General features: G+C 51.6%; 1 long non-coding RNA gene across 1 annotated transcript in view; it reads left to right on the top strand.

The window, feature by feature from the left end:
* Positions 1–11488, top strand: part of LOC140727297 (uncharacterized) — a 25733-nt gene extending 14245 nt beyond the window's left edge. The window contains exon 2 of the long non-coding RNA XR_012098817.1: positions 11378–11488. This is a non-coding gene — a long non-coding RNA (uncharacterized lncRNA). The remainder of the gene's footprint in view (positions 1–11377) is intronic.
* Positions 11489–16779: the final 5291 nt, after the last annotated feature.

Raw genomic sequence — 16779 nt, 5'->3', positions numbered from 1 at the left:
AGCACCCCCCCCACCCCCACCCCGACCACTTTACTGTCAAGCCAGCACCCCCCCACCCCCACCCCGACCACTTTACTGTCAAGCCAGCACCCCCACCCCCCCCCCACCCCCGACCACTTTACTGTCAAGCCAGCACCCCCCCCACCCCCCACCCCCACCCCGACCACTTTACTGTCAAGCCAGCACCCCCCCCACCCCCACCCCACCCCGACCACTTTACTGTCAAGCCAGCACCCCCCCACCCCACCCACCCCCAACCCCGACCACTTTACTGTCAAGCCAGCACCCCCCACCCCCACCCCACCCCGACCACGTTACTGTCAAGCCAGCACCCCCCCACCCCCGACCACTTTACTGTCAAGCCAGCACCCCCCCCACCCCCACCCCCACCCCGACCACTTTACTGTCAAGCCAGCACCCCCCCACCCCCACCCCGACCACTTTACTGTCAAGCCAGCACCCCCCCCACCCCCACCCCGACCACTTTACTGTCAAGCCAGCACCCCCCCCACCCCCACCCCCACCCCGACCACTTTACTGTCAAGCCAGCACCCCCCCCACCCCCGACCCCGACCACTTTACTGTCAAGCCAGCACCCCCCCACCCCCACCCCGACCACTTTACTGTCAAGCCCAGCACCCCCCCACCCCCCACCCCCACCCCGACCACTTTACTGTCAAGCCAGCACACCCCACCCCCACCCCCACCCCGACCACTTTACTGTCAAGCCAGCACCCCCCACCCCCACCCCCACCCCCACCCCGACCACTTTACTGTCAAGCCAGCCCCCCCCACCCCGACCACTTTACTGTCAAGCCAGCACCCCCCCCCACCCCCCACCCCCACCCCGACCACTTTACTGTCAAGCCAGCACCCCCCCACCCCCCACCCCCACCCCAACCACTTTACTGTCAAGCCAGCACCCCCCCCCACCCCCACCCCGACCACTTTACTGTCAAGCCAGCACCCCCCCCACCCCCCACCCCGACCACTTTACTGTCAAGCCAGCACCCCCCCACCCCCACCCCCACCCCGACCACTTTACTGTCAAGCCAGCACCCCCCCACCCCCACCCCCACCCCCGACCACTTTACTGTCAAGCCAGCACCCCCCCACCCCCCCACACCCGACCACTTTACTGTCAAGCCAGCACCCCCCCACCCCCCCACCCCCACCCCGACCACTTTACTGTCAAGCCAGCACCCCCCCCACCCCCACCCCCACCCCACCACTTTACTGTCAAGCCAGCACCCCCCCCACCCCCACCCCCCACCCCAACCACTTTACTGTCAAGCCAGCACCCCCCCCACCCCCACCCCGACCACTTTACTGTCAAGCCAGCACCCCCCCACCCCCACCCCCACCCCCACCCCGACCACTTTACTGTCAAGCCAGCACCCCCCCACCCCCACCCCCACCCCAACCACTTTACTGTCAAGCCAGCACCCCCCCCACCCCCACCCCGACCACTTTACTGTCAAGCCAGCACCCCCCCACCCCCCACCCCCCACCCCCACCCCCGACCACTTTACTGTCAAGCCAGCACCCCCCCACCCCCACCCCCGACCCCGACCACTTTACTGTCAAGCCAGCACCCCCCCCACCCACCCCCACCCCACCCCGACCACTTTACTGTCAAGCCAGCACCCCCCCCACCCCCCACCCCCACCCCGACCACTTTAACTGTCAAGCCAGCACCCCCCCACCCCCACCCCCACCCCAACCACTTTACTGTCAAGCCAGCACCCCCCCCACCCCCACCCCGACCACTTTACTGTCAAGCCAGCACCCCCCCACCCCCCACCCCCACCCCAACCACTTTACTGTCAAGCCAGCACCCCCCCCACCCCCACCCCGACCACTTTACTGTCAAGCCAGCACCCCGCACCCTCCACCCCCACACTTTACTGTCAAGCCAGCACCCCCCCGCCCCCCCCACCCCGACCACTTTACTGTCAAGCCAGCCCCCCCCACCCCCACCCGACCACTTTACTGTCAAGCCAGCACCCCCGCAGCCCCCCCACCCCCACCCCCACCCCGACCACTTTACTGTCAAGCCAGCACCCCCCCCACCCCCCACCCCCACCCCAACCCCGACCACTTTACTGTCAAGCCAGCACCCCCGCACCCCCACCCCCACCCCGACCACTTTACTGTCAAGCCAGCACCCCCCCCACCCCCACCCCGACCACTTTACTGTCAAGCCAGCACCCCCCCCACCCCACCCCGACCACTTTACTGTCAAGCCAGCACCCCCCCCACCCCCACCCCGACCACTTTACTGTCAAGCCAGCACCCCCCCCACCCCCACCCCGACCACTTTACTGTCAAGCCAGCACCCCCGCACCCCTCCACCCCCACCACTTTACTGTCAAGCAGCACCCCCCCACCCCCACCCCGACCACTTTACTGTCAAGCCAGCACCCCCCCACCCCCACCCCGACCACTTTACTGTCAAGCCAGCACCCCCCCGCCCCCCCACCCCGACCACTTTACTGTCAAGCCAGCACCCCCCCACCCCCACCCCGACCAGTTTACTGTCAAGCCAGCACCCCCCCACCCCCACCCCGACCCCGACCACTTTACTGTCAAGCCAGCACCCCCCCACCCCCACCCCGACCCCGACCACTTTACTGTCAAGCCAGCACCCCCCCACCCCCACCCCGACCCCGACCACTTTACTGTCAAGCCAGCACCCCCCCACCCCCACCCCCACCCCGACCACTTTACTGTCAAGCCAGCACCCCCCCCACCCCCACCCCGACCCCGACCACTTTACTGTCAAGCCAGCACCCCCCCACCCCCACCCCCACCCCGACCACTTTACTGTCAAGCCAGCACCCCCCCACCCCCACCCCGACCCCGACCACTTTACTGTCAAGCCAGCACCCCCCCCCACCCCCACCCCCACCCCGACCACTTTACTGTCAAGCCAGCACCCCCCCACCCCCACCCCGACCACTTTACTGTCAAGCCAGCACCCCCCCCACCCCCACCCCCCACCCCGACCACTTTACTGTCAAGCCAGCACCCCCCCGCCCCCCCACCCCGACACTTACTGTCAAGCCAGCACCCCCCCCACCCCCCCCACCCCCACCCCCCACCCCGACCACTTTACTGTCAAGCCAGCACCCCCCCCACCCCCCCACCCCCACCCCCACCCCGACCACTTTACTGTCAAGCCAGCACCCCCGCACCCCCACCCCGACCACTTTACTGTCAAGCCAGCACCCCCCCATCCCGACCCCCACCCCGACCACTTTACTGTCAAGCCAGCACCCCCCCCCACCCCCACCCCGACCACGTTACTGTCAAGCCAGCACCCCCCCATCCCCCCACCCCCACCCCCACCCCGACCACTTTACTGTCAAGCCAGCACCCCCCCCACCCCCCACCCCCACCCCGACCACTTTACTGTCAAGCCAGCACCCACCCCACCCCGACCCCCACCCCGACCACTTTACTGTCAAGCCAGCACCCCCCCACCCCCACCCCGACCACTTTACTGTCAAGCCAGCACCCCCGCACCACCCCCACCCCCACCACTTTACTGTCAAGCCAGCACCCCCCCCGCCCCCCCACCCCCACCCCCACCCCGACCACTTTACTGTCAAGCCAGCACCCCCCCACCCCCCCACCCCCACCCCCACCCCGACCACTTTACTGTCAAGCCAGCACCCCCGCACCCCCACCCCCACCCCGACCACTTTACTGTCAAGCCAGCACCCCCCCCACCCCCACCCCCACCCCGACCACTTTACTGTCAAGCCAGCACCCCCGCACCCCCACCCCGACCACTTTACTGTCAAGCCAGCACCCCCCCCACCCCCACCCCCACCCCCGACCACTTTACTGTCAAGCCAGAACCCCCCCCACCCCCACCCCCACCCCCACCCCGACCACTTTACTGTTCAATCCAGCACCCCCCCACCCCCACCCCCGACACTTTACTGTCAAGCCAGCACCCCCCCCCACCCCCACCCCGACCACTTTACTGTCAGGCCAGCACCCCCCCCCACCCCCACCCCCACCCCGACCACTTTACTGTCAAGCCAGCACCCCCCCACCCCCACCCCCACCCCCGACCACTTTACTGTCAAGCCAGCACCCCCCCCCACCCCGACCACTTTACTGTCAAGCCAGCACCCCCCACCCACTCCCACCCCGACCACTTTACTGTCAAGCCAGCACCCCCCCACCCCCACCCCCACCCGACCACTTTACTGTCTAGCCAGCACCCCCCCACCCCCACCCCCACCCCGACCACTTTACTGTCAAGCCAGCACCCCCCCCACCCCCACCCCCCACCCCCACCCCGACCACTTTACTGTCAAGCCAGCACCCCCCCCCACCCCCACCCCCACCCCCGACCACTTTACTGTCAAGCCAGCACCCCCCCACCCCCACCCCCACCCCGACCACTTTACTGTCAAGCCAGCACCCCCCCCACCCCGACCACTTTACTGTCAAGCCAGCACCCCCCCACCCACTCCCACCCCGACCACTTTACTGTCAAGCCAGCACCCCCCCACCCCCACCCCCACCCCGACCACTTTACTGTCTAGCCAGCACCCCCCCCCCACCCCCACCCCCCACCCCGACCACTTTACTGTCAAGCCAGCACCCCCCCCACCCCCACCCCCAACCCCACCCCGACCACTTTACTGTCAAGCCAGCACCCCCCCACCCCCACCCCGACCCACCGACCACTTTACTGTCAAGCCAGCACCCCCCCCCACCCCCACCCCGACCCCGACCACTTTACCGTCAAGCCAGCACCCCCCCACCCCCACCCCGACCCCGACCACTTTACTGTCAAGCCAGCACCCCCCCCACCCCCACCCCGACCCCGACCACTTTACCGTCAAGCCAGCACCCCCCCACCCCCACCCCCACCCCTACCACTTTACTGTCAAGCCAGCACCCCCCCCACCCCCACCCCCACCCCCACCCCGACCACTTTACTGTCAAGCCAGCACCCCCCCACCCCCACCCCGACCCCCGACCACTTTACTGTCAAGCCAGCACCCCCCCCACCCCCACCCCCACCCCCGAGCACATTACTGTCAAGCCAGCACCCCCCCACCCCGACCCCGACCAATTTACTGTCAAGCCAGCACCCCCCCCACCCCCCACCCCCACCCCGACCACTTTACTGTCAAGCCAGCACCCCCCCACCCCCACCCCACCACTTTACTGTCAAGCCAGCACCCCCCCCACCCCCACCCCCACCCCGACCACTTTACTGTCAAGCCAGCACCCCCCCACCCTCACCCCCACCCCGACCACGTTACTGTCAAGCCAGCACCCCCCCACCCCCACCCCGACCACGTTACTGTCAAGCCAGCACCCCCCCACCCCCACCCCCACCCCGACCACTTTACTGTCAAGCCAGCACCCCCCCACCCTCACCCCCACCCCGACCACGTTACTGTCAAGCCAGCACCCCCCCACCCCCACCCCGACCACGTTACTGTCAAGCCAGCACCCCCCCACCCCGACCACTTTACTGTCAAGCCAGCACCCCCCCCTCCCCCCACCCCCCACCCCGACCACTTTACTGTCAAGCCAGCACCCTCCCACCCCGACCCCCACCCCGACACACTTTACTGTCAAGCCAGCACCCCCACCCCCCCACCCCCACCCCGACCACTTTACTGTCAAGCCAACACCCCCCCACCCCCACCCCCACCCCGACCACTTTACTGTCAAGCCAACACCCCCCCACCCCCACCCCCACCCCGACCACTTTACTGTCAAGCCAGCACCCCCCCCACCCCCACCCCGACCCCGACCACTTTACTGTCAAGCCAGCACCCCCCCGCTGCATCTGGAACTGCTCCCCTCTATTTCTCACAGTGAACAACTCTGGTCACTGTGACTCCAAACCCGCTTGAGTGCAGAACCAACAGTGCCTGCCCAATTACTGGAACAGGTCTCCTGGTCGTCTCATAAAACCTTGAGTTTTTTTTTAAAGGGTAGATTAAGACCGAAAGCAAAGTTTTGCGAAATATTAAAGCCTGGACTTTACTGAGTTTTGCCTGTTGCCGACATTTACCAACTTGAAGCCTGGTAAACTAAGTTCCCCAGTTCCGCTCCCCGAGCGGGGATTGTTGAAACTCGGCTGAATATCCTGCGCTCGGTTAGAGCGGTCACAGGATTGGGGTGTGGGGGGGTAGCAGTTTGTTGAGTAACAATTGTAGTACTAAAGAGAGGAAGGTAATGATCAGTTCTTATCAATTATTTTGTGTTTTCCCTGATGAAATATTTTTAATGTTCTTAGTCGATGCATCTTTATTTATCTTAAAATAAAGAACTACACTTCTCACATTCACTAGTTCTTAAATGTTTTTGAATGTTAGGAACTGATGGTCCTCTGTTTAAATTTTTTAAAACGTGCATTTTTAAAGTAAAAATATTGTTTGAGTTACAGTGAAGTAGAAGGTGTGAATGGAAATGGGAAATTCCCTATCCAAGCATTTGGAGTGCAGTCAGTCCCTGAAAAGCCAAGGTTATGTGAATAAATCTTATTCCAGTGAAGTGAACATCTGTGAAATTGTAATGGAGTCTTCCTGTGGAAGTGTTGCCTGTACAGTGGGACAGCCTCACTCTCACATGAGATATAATGTGGGTGTCAGTCGATATCCAGTGCCAAATGCACCACAGACAAAACATGAGTTAATAAAAAGACTTAATGATAAAACCTTCCTAAAGTTAGGCCTCAGCAGATTTCTTTTGCACTCAAAGATAAGGTACATAATTGGAGGTTGTTTTCTTATATAGCAAAAACAACCAAAGTCCCTAGCAAATGCATAAGGAACAATAGAAACATAGAAAACCTACAGCACAGTACAGGCCCTTCGGCCCAAACTGCTGTGCCCAACATGTCCTTACCTTAGAACTACCTAGGCTTACCCATAGCCCACTATTTTTCTAAGCTCCATGCAGCCATCCAGGAGTCTCTTAAAAGACCCCATCGTATCCGCCTCCACCACCGTCACCAGCAGCCCGTTCCACGCACTCACCACTCTCTGCATAAAAAACATACCCCTGACATCTGCTCTGTAACTATTTCCAAGCACCTTAAAACTATGCCCTCTCGTGTTAGCCAATTCAGCCCTGGGGAAAAGCCTCTGACTATCCATACGATCAATGCCTCTCATAATCTTATACACCTTTATCAGGTCACCTCTCATCCTCTGTTGCTCCAAGGAGAAAAGGCCGAGTTCACTCAACCTATTCTCATAAGGCATGCTCCCCAATCCAGGCAACATCCTTGTAAATCTCCTCTGCACCCTTTCTATGGTTTCCACATCCTTCTTGTAGTGAGGTGACCAGAACTGAGCACAGTACTCCAAGTGGGGTCTGACCAGGATCCCATACAGCTGCAACATTACCTCTCAGCTCCTGAACTCAATCCCACAATTGATGAAGACTAATGCGCCATATACCTTCTTAACCACAGAGTCAACCTGCGCAGCAGCTTTGAGTGTCCTGCAGACTCGGACCCCAAGATCCCTCTGATCCTCCACACTGCCAAGAGTCTTACCATTAATACTATATTCTGCCATCATATTTGACTGACCAGAATGAACCACCTCGCACTTATCTGGGTTGAACTCCATCTGCCACTTCCCACTTCTCAGCCCAGTTTAGCATTCTATCGATGTCCTGCTGTAACCTCTCACAGCCCTCCACACTATCCACAACAACCCCAACCTTTGTGCCATCAGCAAATTTTCTAACCCAACCCTTCACTTCCTCATCCAGGTCATTTATAAAAATCACAAAGAGTAGGGGTCCCAGGACAGATCCCTGAGGCACACCACTGGTCACCAGCCTCCATGCAGAATATGACCCATCTACAACCACTCTTTGCCTTCTGTGGGCAAGCCAATTCTGGATCCACAGAGCAATGTCCCCTTGGATCCCATGCCTCCTTACTTTCTCAATAAGCCTTGCATAGGGTACCTCATCAAATGCCTTGCTAAAATCCATATACACTATATCTACTGCTCTACCTTCATCAATGTGTTTAGTCACATCCTCCAAAAAATTCAATCAGGCTTGTAAGGCACAACCTGCCCTTGACAAAGCCATGCTGACTACTCCTAATCATATTATGCCTCTCCAAATGTTCATAAATCCTGCCTCTCAGGATCTTCTCCATCAACTTACCAACTACTCTTAAGTCATTTGTCTATAATTTCCTGGACTATCTCTACCCTCTTTCTTGAATAAGGGAACAATATCTGCAACCCTCCAATCTTCAGGACCTCTCCCGTCCCCATTGATGATGCAAAGATCATTGCCAGACGCTCAGCAATCTCCTTCCTCGCTTCCCACAATAGCCTGGGGTACATCTCGTCTAGTCTGGGTGACTTATCCAACTTGATGCTTTCCAAAAGCTCCAGCACATCCTCTTTCTTAATATCTACATGCTCAAGCTTTTCAGTCCACTGCAAGTCATCCCTACAATCTCCAAGATCCTTTTCCACAGTGAATACTGAAGCAAAGTATTCATTAAGTACCTCCGCTATTTCCACTGGTTCCATGCACACTTTTCCACTGTCACACTTGATTGGTCCTATTCTCTCACGTCTTATCCTCTTGCTTTTCACATACTTGTAGAATGCCTTGGGGTTTTCCTTAATCTTGTCCACCAAGGCCTTCTTATGGCCCCTTCTGGCTCTCCTAATTTAATTCTTAAGCTCCTTCCTGCTAGCCTTATAATCTTCTAGATTCATATCATTAACTAGTTTTTTGAACCTTTTGTATGCTCTTCTTTTCTTCTTGACTAGATTTACAATAGCCTTTGTACACCATGGATCTTGTGCCCTACCATCTTTTCCATGTCTCATTGGAACGTACCTACTCAGAACCCCATGCAAATATCCCCTGAACATTTGCCACATTTCTTCCGTACGTTTGCCTGAGAACACCAAGTTCCTGCTTGATAGTCCCCTTACTCCAATTAAACGTTTCCCTAACTTGTCTGTTCCTATCCCTCTCCAATACTACGATAAAGGAGATAGAATTGTGATCACTATCTCCAAAATACTCTCCCACTGAGAGACCTGACACCTGACCGGGTTCATTTCATAGAAACATAGAATAGTACAGCACATTACAGGCCCTTCAGCCCACAATGTTGTGCCGACCCTCAAACCCTGCCTCCCATATAAACCCCCCATCTTAAATTCCTCCATATACCTGTCTAGTAGTCTCTTAAACTTCACTAGTGTATCTGCCTCCACCACTGACTCAGGCAGTGCATTTCCCAATACCAGATCAAGTACAACCTCTCCTCTTGTAGGCTTTTCTACATACTGTGTCAAGAAACCTTCCTGAACACACCTAACAAACTCTACCCCATCTAAATCCCTCACTCTAGGGAGATGCCAATCAATATTTGGGAAACTAAAATCTCCCGCCACAACAACCCTGTTATTACTATTCCTTTCCAGAATCTGTCTCCCTATCTGCACCTCAATGTCCTTGTTACTATTAGGGGGTCTGTTAAAAAACACCCAGTAGAGTTACTGACCCCTTCCTATTCCTAACTTCCACCCACAGAGACTCCGTAGACAACCCCTTCATGACTTACTCCTTTTCTGCAGCTGTGACACTATCTCTGATCAACAGTGCCACACCCCCACCTCTTTTGCCTCCCTCGCTGTCCTTTCTGAAACATCTAAAGCCTGGTACTTGAAGTAACCATTCCTGCCCCTGAGCCATCCAAGTTTCTGTAATGGCCACAACATCATAGCTCCAAGTGCTGTTCCACGCTCTGAGCTCATCCGCTTTGTTCATGATACTCCTCGCAATAAAATAGACACATCTCAAACCATCGGACTGAGTGCGTCCTTTCTCTATCCCCTGCCTATCCTCCCTTTCGCACTGTCTCCAAGCTTTCTCTATTTGTGAGCCAACTGCCCTTCCTCCTTCACTTCAGTTCAGCTTCCAACCCCAGCAATCCTAGTTTAAACTCTCCCCAATTGCATTAGCAAACTTTCCCGCCAGGATATTGGTCCCTCTTAGATTGAAGTACAACCTGTTCTTTTTGTACAGGTCACACTTGCCCTAGAAGAGGTCCCAATGATCCAGAAATCTGAATCCCTGCCCTTTGCTCCAATTCCTCAGCCACGCATTTATCCTCCTCCTCATTCTATTCCTATTCTCACTGTCACATGGTACAGGCAGTAATCCCGAAATTACTACCTTTGAGATCCTGCTTCTCAACTTCCTACCTAACTCTCTGTAGTCTTTTTTCAGGACTTCCTCCCTTTTCCTGCCTATTTCATTGGTACCAATATGTACCACGACCTCTGACTGTTTTCCCTCCCACTGCAGGATATCGTGGACGCAATCAGAAACATCCCAGACCCTGGCACCTGGGAGGCAAACTACCATCCAAGTTTCTTTCCTGCATCCACAGAATCGCCTATCTGACATCCTAACTATAGAGTCCCCTATCACTACTGCCTTCCTCTTCCTTTCCCTACCCTTCTGAGCCACAGGGCCAGACTCTGTGCCTGAGGCACGGCCACTGTTGCTTCCCCCAGGTAGACCATCCCCCCAACAGTACTCAAGCAGAAATGCTTATTGTTAAGGGGGACAGCCACTGGGGTACTCTCTAGTACCTGCTTCTTGCCCTTCCCCCTCCTGAATGTTACCCACTTCTCTGTCACCTGAGGCCCTGGTGTGACTACCTGCCTATAGCTCCTCTCTATCACCTCCTCACTCTCCCTGACCAGGTGAAGGTCATCGAGCTGCATCTCCAGTTCCCTAACACGGTCTCTAAGGAGCTGCAGCTCGACACACCAGGTGCAGTTGTGGTCGTCCGGGAGGCTGGGAGTCTCTAGGACTTCTCACATCTGACACCGAGCACAGAAAACCGGCCTCACACACATACTCTGTCTTTATTTTAAACAGATAACCTACCTGGCCTTGACCGTTTATCGCTGAAGCCCCGTCGAGCCAAAGCCTTCCTACTCTATCTCCCACTACTCCGACGCCCACTCCTCCGACTGTGCATTTTGGTAAATGTGTGTGTTAAACTTTATACAGAAGAAACTAAAAATGACTGAAAATAAGATTTGGGTGCAGAAAACCAGCTGCCCTTCGTAACACCTTTCCATTCAGAAAGGCTGTATAGTCCCGTCACAGAGGTAGAAGTTTTGTTTTAATTAGTTCAGGACTTTCAATGCTGCTGTTGCAATAGAAAAGGAGGTAAGAATTGTGAGGTTAAATATTAATATTTTGCTACAGAGCTAAAAGGAAGTTTTTGATCATTTAATCAATTTCTTTTAGGATGTTTCCAACTTTGAAAATTATATAAAGTATTTTTTCAATTATTATACCGGTTCTCTTTCAGTTCGATGAATGTCAGCATCTGTATACAAGGTCACCAGGAAGATCCAGCCTGCACGTTGTCTCTTGTCCAGCAGAAGGGGCTACTCACCAATCCACAGTTTCTCAATCAATGTATTGTTGAGTATGAATCATTAATTTCAGATCTGATCTGTGTGAAAAATAGTGAGTTGAGAACAAAAATTAGACAGTTTTAAAGCTGGCAAAGGAACAGTAGAGAGCACTATGATAAGGAGTCAATACTAATAGCGTAAATCCATCCCATGATCAGTGAAGTTAAACTTAAGTGGCTCAACTAGCAAATTACGTTCAAAGGTTCATTTATTATCAAACTGTACAATTCTGAAATTCTTCTTTTCCAGATAGCCATGAAACCAAAAAAGAAAAGAACAACAGCACAATCTCAAATCCCAAATCCCTCCTCTCCACACAAAAAAAGAACAAATTGGAGCAGGCACATCAACCACTGAATCCCCCACCCCAGCAGACAAGAAAACAAGAAAGATCAAGCAAAAACCTCAGATTATAAAAAAAACTGTAAAACTGAAAAAAAATTCTATCATCCAAGTCCATATCCAAAACACAGAAACCCTGGGTAAGGTTCTCCGGGCCTTTCCCTCTCCACCAGCAAGCGATTACAGCAGTGATAAAAAGATAGTCTCCCCTCTCCGTAGCAGAGTGATCTCACCAGCGATCAAAAGACAATTTCCCCTCTCCGTAGCAGAGTGATCTCACCAACAATCAAAAGACAATTTCCCCTCTCCGTAGCAGAGCGATCTTACCAGCGATCAAAAGACCATTTCCCCTCTCCGTAGCAGAGCGATCTTACCAGCGATCAAAAGACAATTTCCCCTCTCCGTAGCAGAGTGATCTCACCAACAATCAAAAGACAATTTCCCCTCTCCGTAGCAGAGTGATCTCACCAACAATCAAAAGACAATTTCCCCTCTCCGTAGCAGAGCGATCTTACCAGCGATCAAAAGGCAATTTCCCCTCTCCGTAGTAGAGTGATCCCCCAGCAATAAAAAGACTAGCAGAGAGTGCTCACCTTCCGCACTTGCTTTGATGTTTCAATCTCCCCCGTCGCTTTAAGCAGCAAGTGATAGAAGCTTTAATCAGTGAACTGGTGTTGAACATGGAATTGTGCCCCCACCACCACTCCCCCAGCCTTCTTGCCATGAGGTTCCAGCACGCTGCCTCTGCCTCCCAGAATCCTTTTGGAGACAGCAGAGCGCCGAAACACACAAATGATCTCCAAACTGCAAATCACAGGGTCCTGCAGTTCCAGAATCACATTCAAGATGAAAAACAAATGTAAAAGACTTAAAAGACTTAAGTGTGAGGTGCTACATTTTGGTAGAAATAATCAAAATAGGACATACATGGTAAATGGTAGGGCATTGAGGAATACAGTAGAACAGAGTGATCTAGGATTAATGGTGCATAATTCCCTGAAGGTGGAATCTCATGTGGATAGGGTGGTGAAGAAAGCTTTTGGTATGCTGGCCTTTATAAATCAGAGCATTGAGTATAGGAGTTGGGATGTAATGTTAAAATTGTACAACGCATTGGTGAGGCCAAATTTAGAGTATTGTGTACAGTCCTGGTCACCGAATTATAGGAAAGATGTCAACAAATTAGAGAGAGTACAGAGGAGATTTACTTTATTCTTTATTCTTTGGAGCATAGGAAGTTGAGGGGGGACTTGATAGAGGTATTTAAAATTATGAAGGGGATAGATAGAGTTGACGTGGATAGGCTTTTTCCATTGAGAGTAGGGGAGATTTAAACAAGAGGACATGAGTTGGGAGTTAAGGGGCAAAAGTTTAGGGGTAACACGAGGGGGAACTTCTTTACTCAGAGAGTGGTAGCTGTGTGGAACGAGCTTCCAGTAGAAGTGGTAGAGGCAGTTTCGATATTGTCATTTAAAGTAAAATTGGATAGGTGTATGGACAGGAAAGGAATGGAGGGTTATGGGCTGAGTGCGGGTCAGTGGGACTAGGTGAGAGTAAGCTTTCGGCATGGACTAGAAGGGCCGAGATGGCCTGTTTCCGTGCTGTAATTGTTATATGGTTATAAAGGATGTGAAATATATGGTTTCATGATCTATCCGGAGATATTGACTGAAGGAGCGCTGCTATACACAGGTGCCATCTTGACCCGAAGTAATTAGTAGTTGAAACTTATCTTAAAATTTCTCAATTTCCTGAGAATAATGTCATCTAGAAATGCTTAAATCAACTAAGAACCAACAAACAAATAAAATCATAGGGTATAGTTTTTGCTATGTCCAAACTTTCTAATTGTAACTTTGTTGGAAGTTAGTGTTTCCTGTCATGACACTGTAAAACATCATTTGGACTCCTCAGATGCCTAGTTAAATTTGGAAGTCAAGAATATTGTTCCTCCACAAGATGTGCCATCAAAGTTTTCACAGGTAAAAATCCTTCAGAAATCATTGCCAAGAACTACTTACACATGATTTTTCTCCATTAAAAATTAGCACAATGCTATTACAGCTCGGGGCATCGGAGTTTGGATTTCAATTCTGATGTTATCTGTAAGGAGTTTGTACATCCTCCCGTGAATGTGCACGTTTCCTCCCGGTGCTTCGGTTTCCTTCTATGTTCCAAAGATGTACCAGATTGTAGGTCATTATAAATAGTCCTGTGATTAGGCTAGTGTTAAATTTGTGGGTTACTGGGCAGTGTGGCCTGTTTTGTGCTGTCTCTCTAAATAATAAATCCTTGAAATAGTTGGGCCTTGATGAAAAGGGTGCAACTGATTATTTTAACAAGGTACTAAACATAATTACCCCAACCTTAAAAATCTAATGCATGGGGCTGAATTACCTCAGAATTATTATTTTCTTGTGCTTCTTAAGTAAATTAATACCCTCCCTTCCCAGGAGACCTAAGCAGCAAGTTGCTAAAGCTTCTTAAGGTAAGAATGTTCAAGTGAGAGGCAAGTAGTGGGAAGGGCAAGGGCTGCAACTTCACTTATACATTTATGGAGGTGTGAAGGAGATTTTCATTTCTTCGCCCACTGTGTGTAGTGGACTGCTGCACTTCGGTAGACTGCACATGGGTGTAACAAGAGAAATCAGTTCTTAGCTCCAACGTTTAAATGTAGATAACTTGTTAAAATCCTTGTAAACTCTACATCTTGCAACACTGATCATCAGCCAAAGTATTTTTCAGCCAGCACACTAGAAAGAATGCAGCTAGCTGACATAGAACCAATTGGGACTCTCAGTTTGACAACATTTCACACTAAGAGGCGGCTACTGTCCAGTGGTAAGTTTATCTCTTTCAGGAAACACTCGACAACTGAAACAGAAGTCTGGTAGCAGATTGCCCCATTCTGTGATCTACCATATCTCATAGTCAACTAGTTAGAAAACAGCTGAGTTCCAGAGTAACACTCATGAACTATTGGGGACATTTCACTAGTTGGTGGAATGGTGACTGATGACTGGCTTACGATTTTGTTATGGTAGCCATCCGATCATTAACATTACAAGACCTAGAACTTTACAAAGGTTTTAACAAGTTATCTTCATTAGAGACATTTACATTTTGGAATAAAATATAGCACGTTTCTTACCTTCAGAACTTTAGCTCCCAGTTACCACATTTATAGTTCATCAGCATGAGGGAAGAACACATGGCAAGTAAGGATGTTTACATCTAGCCCAGCCCCCTCCAAGCTTCTAGGTGCTGATGCAAATTCTTCCCCCCCAATTCAAACAGGAAGTACCTTCAACTGAACCCCAACAGACTCACTGTCTGCTCCTTTAGAACTGTGACTACATTTCAAGAAGAACTGTACACGAAGATCAAAACCCTATAGAAAATGGAAATCTGAGATGAAAATAGAAAATGCTGGAATTACTCGGCAGGCCAGGCAGCAACTGCGGAAGGAGAAACTTTTGGAAGTTGTGCAACTGTGAGAAAGGCTACGTCTGGTGATTGAGAAGAGCTATGGAACATTCACCTCAGATTTGGCTGCCCATAAAAATTTTGTCTCTATTCCTCCACTGCTAGTTATTGAATCCACCACAACCCCAATCCGAGCTATTTGATCCACCACAATCCCAATTCTAAAGGAAGGTGGAATAGATGACATTGAGTTATCCCCACAACCTTTTCAATTCAGCACATCAAAATGCTGAATTTCACCTCCAGCTTGCCTCCCATAGAAGCAGAGATCTTCTCCAAGCTCCATCACAATAGGCCATTATCAGGTAGACACAGGAAACATTTCAGGGTGTTCTCAAAGCCACCTTGAAAATACTGTCACCAGTCCCTGAGACTCCCTGGCTCATAATTGGTTAAATTGTTGATTACGTGAAACAATGTACTGAAAACCTTAGCTTTCCTTGTTGGGAGCACATGGAGTCCAGCGAAAATTATGGAAGAATCATCTCCCATACTCCCATCATCCCTGACCCATCTTACCTCCAGTTCCATCACACGCAGTTTTCTATCAAAGTGGATTCTGGAATATCATCAGATCCATTTAGAACTGGAATGGAAACAAGCCTTTGTAAACCCACAGGACTACCTAAAAATAGGAGATTAATGCAAAGTTTTTCCCTGACCTATTGAAATATTTTGGATGAGACGTTAAACTGAACCTCAATTTATTTTCTCAAGTAGTTATAAAAACAATGTTGTTTCTCAAAAACGGTCTGCAAAGTTATTCTAAGTGTTCTAGTCTATGTTGTTCTTGTTTCCTCAAGGAAAATAAAAGGTAAAGCAGATAATCCGGTTACTGGGCAGCAGAAAAGGTCGTTGTCTGCAGTTGATCATCGCTTGTATGTGTCCTGGACAAAGACACCTCCCACATTGCCACATCCAGAAGCTCCCTTCGGTAAAGCGCATTCGGGCTACTAAAGCAAAAACTTCACGGCATCTTCCCCCAGATAGTTAATCTGATCTAGTGAGCCCTCACCCCGTCACTATCTTAATACCTCAGCCACTGCACTGTAAACATATTAAATCATTATATAATATTGCTTACATTGTAAATATATGCTGGTTTTTATCTATTTATGCACATTTTATTCCATATTCACACTTTAACCTCTAACATTATTTTCATATAATTCTTTATAATGGTTGCATATAGCTTTTTGTTTCATGTTGTGCCAACACACCACAGCAAGTTCTTAATACATGGAAATTTCTATGGCGAATAAAGTTAATCCAAGCTTTGGCTATAAAGCTTTTTGGGAGATCCTAAGACTGTGAATATTCCAAATAAGTGTCTTTCTAATTTAATTTAATGAAAATGAAAATCCATCATGTCGCCCTGGTTATCTGTGGTCTAACAAGTGAAATAATCCAAAGAGAGCTACACATGTGGATTCACAAAAGATGTGGGGAGAGTCGGTCATCTAGG

Source organism: Hemitrygon akajei, chromosome 5 (assembly GCF_048418815.1).
Source record: "Hemitrygon akajei chromosome 5, sHemAka1.3, whole genome shotgun sequence".
Classification (NCBI taxonomy): domain Eukaryota; kingdom Metazoa; phylum Chordata; class Chondrichthyes; order Myliobatiformes; family Dasyatidae; genus Hemitrygon; species Hemitrygon akajei.
This window is presented reverse-complemented; position numbering and strand designations above follow the sequence as displayed.